At 56.6% G+C, this 4,152-nt stretch overlaps 1 long non-coding RNA gene across 1 annotated transcript; it reads left to right on the top strand.

Annotated features, from left to right (window-relative positions):
• The first annotated feature begins 3,233 nt into the window (after positions 1-3,233).
• On the top strand, positions 3,234-3,807 carry LOC123048841 (uncharacterized). Its single transcript, XR_006423386.1, has 2 exons — positions 3,234-3,470; positions 3,574-3,807. It is a non-coding gene; the product is annotated as an uncharacterized lncRNA (long non-coding RNA).
• Positions 3,808-4,152: the final 345 nt, after the last annotated feature.

Here is a 4,152-nt window from a genome sequence, read left to right as displayed (position 1 = left end):
AGTAGTACTCTCTTCATTTCTAAATATAAGTCCATTTAGAGATCTTATTTTAATACAAACTACATACAGATGCATATAGACATATTTTAAATTGTAGAGTCACTCATTTTGCTTCATATATAGTCTTTTATTGAAATCTCTAAAAAAGACTTATATTTAAAAACAAAGGGAGTATATTGTAACTTTCAGAAATGTGATCACACTGAAACTTGTTTTTTTACTCTGCAGAAATCCAGATTCCTCTTTTTTTTTCTTGCGAGGCTCCGTCCATGCTCCATGCACGTAAAAGGGTGGCGGTCCACGCACGTAACGAAAGATTGAAGGGGCGAGCGACACGTGAGCCGACGCACACAAGGGGGTGACGCACGGTCAAGGCAAACGAAGGTGTCTCCGTCGTGTCACGGCGGCGAGAGCGATGGTCCTCCCGGCCGGGCGGGCGCTGGCTAGTCCTTAGAGCATGTCTAGTAGTACCCCTAAACCCTCAAACCCTAAAAAATAACCGCTTTTTCCGGGTTGGGACAAAAAAAACGCAAATACTAGAACCCCTAAACCCTCAAACCCTAAAAAAAAAGTAAGGGTCCAACCCTTAAACCCAATTCCAACCTGTAGAAGTGAGGGTTGGAGAGGCGCACTCGACCCCAACCCGCACTCCTCTTCCCACGTCGCGCGGGAGGGAAAAATCCCGTCCCCAACCTCCCGCCTCCTCCCTCCTGAGCCGCGCGGCCGCCACCCGCCGCCAATCCGGCCGCCCCCGCCTCCCCTCGACGCACGCTGCCCGCCGCCGGCTGCGCCACACTCCCCGCCACCGGATCCACCGTTCCCCGCCGCCTCCCGCCCCGCGCAGCACCCACCCGTGCCGCGCGACCGCCGTCGCCGCCCTGAGATTTCTCCTTGCCGTTCGGCTGCCACCCGGCCTCCTCAACCTCTCCTCCACCTCCTCGACCTCCCCCAGCCGCCGTGCCCCGCCCCCAGCCGCCCGCCGCCTCCCGCACCAGGCCGTCTGCCGTGCCCCGCCCACCATCGACAGCGGCCTCCCGCCCCCGGCCGCCTCCCGCAGCCAGCGACAGGCCGGCCCCAGGCCTCCTCGAGCTCTCCTCGCCGCCACGCCAGAGGCCAGGCGGGCCAGAGGCAGCCGCGCCGCCTTGAGCTCTCCTCGCCGACAGAGACGGGCGTGGTGGAGGACGGCCGAAATCAAGGTGGAGGAAGGGAATATTCCGTTATAAGGGTTGGGTTCGAGGGTTCTAGTCTTTGCCCCTGTTTTTCAACCTTTAAAAGTGTCAAAAAATGGCCAATTCTCAACCCTTAGAACTAGTTTTAGATTTAAGGGTTTGAGGACTCTACTAGACATGCTCTTATCGCCTTTGCGAGTGCACCACGGGCCAAACCAAGAGGCTTAACGAGAAAGATCATCCGAGCTGCTGTCGCTGGGTGCGTGCGCGGCGGCGTCCGGCCAGCTACATGATCGATCGGCTAGTCCCTTTCCACGGCCTGCTATTGCCTATTGGTTTAGTGGCTGGCCTAACCGAATCAAAGTGACCATTACCAAAAAAGGCTTGTGCCCTGCTATATTAATATAGCAACCACCCGATACATCCAGAAGTTCGATGCTGGGGCAAATAGCACAATCATGCCCAAAAGGAAAACAAGAGAAAAGCAAGAAAAAGAAATGCCGGCAGCACCGGATGAACGAAAGCTGAGGCATCCCGCAACCGCTGCGCCCACCGGAAACATCCACCACGCTCCAATGCCATCGAGTCGTCGCGAACCAAGCAACACCTTCAAGAAGGACTGCGACGACAACGACGCTGCTGCCCGGACGAATCCTAGGATTTCTCCCGGTACACGGAGGGAAGCGGGCGAGAGGTACTCCCGACGCCCTTCAAGAAGGTTGATGGCGCCCGCAGGCGTCACCGCGTCGGTGTCGGGCGGACCCGAGAGGGATTTTGCCCTACCCCTCATACCCACAACCCAGGACCAACCGGCGGCTCCACCACGCCAACCGCCCACCAACCTGCGCCACCACCGTCACGAGGACACCACCGTCGTCTCTCCACCGCAGACGCTACGAGGCCGGCCGAACCAAACGAGACCACCGCCGATAGGGACCAGGAGCACCACAACCACGTGGGAGGGGACAACCTCCACTGGCACAAGTCGTAGCAGACCGGACGTAGGCGCAGGTGCACGCCGGACCCCCTGCCCAGCCGGGCCCAGATCGGGCCCGTTAAGCTCCTGCTGCCGCGCTGCAGCCTACGCAGCGCAGAGCCGCCGATCCCAGCGACCGCATCCCGCCAGCCCAGCCGGAGGAGACCCGCCGGAGGCCAGACCAACCCACCTTGACCCAGACCGGGCCTGCAGGGCTCCGCCGGCCAACCCCCGCTGCCAGCCGCCACCCCCGTCGAATCTGCGCCCGATCTACACCGGAGCACCGCCCGCCGAGGCGCACCGTCGCCGGAAACCGCCGCCCGAGCCGGGGAACCGCGAGGAGGAGAGGAAGAGGGCCGCCACCGCCGGCCTCGCCACGGCGCCGCGCGGGCAACGCCCGGCCACGCCATCCGGCGGCAGCGGTGGGAGGAGGGGTGGGAGGTGGGGGCTGGGCGGCGAGGGGAGGGAGGGCCGTCTCTTCCCTAAACTTGTCAAAGTGACCATTAACCAACCGCTCCTACGCATGGGTGTGACCCTATGACACTAATCTAATAAACCCTGGTCTTTGATAACCATGCCGGTTCGCAAGTCGCAACCCCTCACTCCAGGCTCTCTCCTCTGGCTTTGTCACAATCCAAAACCCTGAGAACATTCTCTATCTAGAACAGCAAGAGCATGGTGCCACAAAACATAGAATCTACGCCGTGCAGTTCGGCAAGGGGGAGCCTGATTAGGAGGAGTCGTCATGCAAGGCCTCGCCGCTTACGGCACTTGATGCCAGATGCTTGGATCATGTACTACTACCATGACTACGGCACCGGAGGCGACGCCGGCAAGAACGACAAGCCGGACAAGTCCAGAAACATAGCCTGAGGGTCCTGCGAGTAAAAGCTAGCCGAAGGGGTTTTTCTGGAAGCTGAAATTGTAGAAGCTGCAACTTCATCGTAGTGTAAAACTCGCAGCTGGCCCAACCCCAACTTTTCCAACTTCTAAACTGATCACTTTTAGCTGTCCCCTTGGTGTTGCCTGCTATTTACCCACCAATGCCACTCCCAAGTCAAAAAACGATTCATTCAGATAGGCCAGGAACAGAGCAACAGGCACCGGCCCATCTAGTCGCACCTGCTCCTGACCCCGACGGCTAGGGTTCCTAGCCGCCGCCGCCGCTTCCCGCCCTCCGGCGCCACGCGCCGAACCGGCCCTTCGCCTCCGCCTCCATTTCCCTCCCGCCCAGCTTCGCCGTCGACCAGATCCTCCCGCCCAGCTGCGCCACCACACGACGCCGATGACCGGCGCAAAGCCGGCGACCTGCGCAACGCCGCGAGGTAGCAGAAGCACTCCCTCCCTCCTTCCTGTTCTTGTTGTACTTCTACATTGATTAGTGCATATGCTGATGTATATTGATTGATAAGAAGCTGGTTAGTGCAGGGTACAACAAGTGTATGTTGCATGGAAAATATGATGGTTACTTCCTGTGTATTGAAAGCTCTACGTCGACAGTGGAACAGGTGGTGAAGGTCGACACGGAGGTCATGGAATAGGTGCTGCGCCGAACGGAGTTGCAGTGTGATGACTTGTGTAATGAAAGGGATAGCATGGTGTTGTGGATGTTTGCTTGAGTGCTTATCAGTTAGTGTACATTGTGTTGTTGTGATGATTGAAGTCATTGCATTTTGTTGCTTGATTGAAGTATGTGTGAGAAGGCAGTACTGAATGATGCAAATGCGAGGCAGCATTTCATTGATATTTGCCATCTACGTTTAAAAAGAAAGAAAATTTCCTTCTCAAAATGGTCATTTATATGTCAATTAACTTACATATTAGTGTTTTACGATCAATTAACATATAAACAGTCACTCAGGCCCTCGGGGGTGTTATGGACATTTTCTATCAAATCCATAGTTTTACAGTTATTTTAACCAAACAACTTCCAGCTTTTTCACAGCTGAAAGTTCACAGCAGCTTTCTCACAGCTCACAACTCACAACAGCTTTTTCAGAATCTGCA

Source organism: Triticum aestivum, chromosome 2D (genome assembly GCF_018294505.1).
Source record: "Triticum aestivum cultivar Chinese Spring chromosome 2D, IWGSC CS RefSeq v2.1, whole genome shotgun sequence".
NCBI lineage: Eukaryota > Viridiplantae > Streptophyta > Magnoliopsida > Poales > Poaceae > Triticum > Triticum aestivum.
The sequence above is the reverse complement of the archived record's forward strand: the minus strand, read 5'-3'. Positions and strand labels throughout refer to the sequence as shown.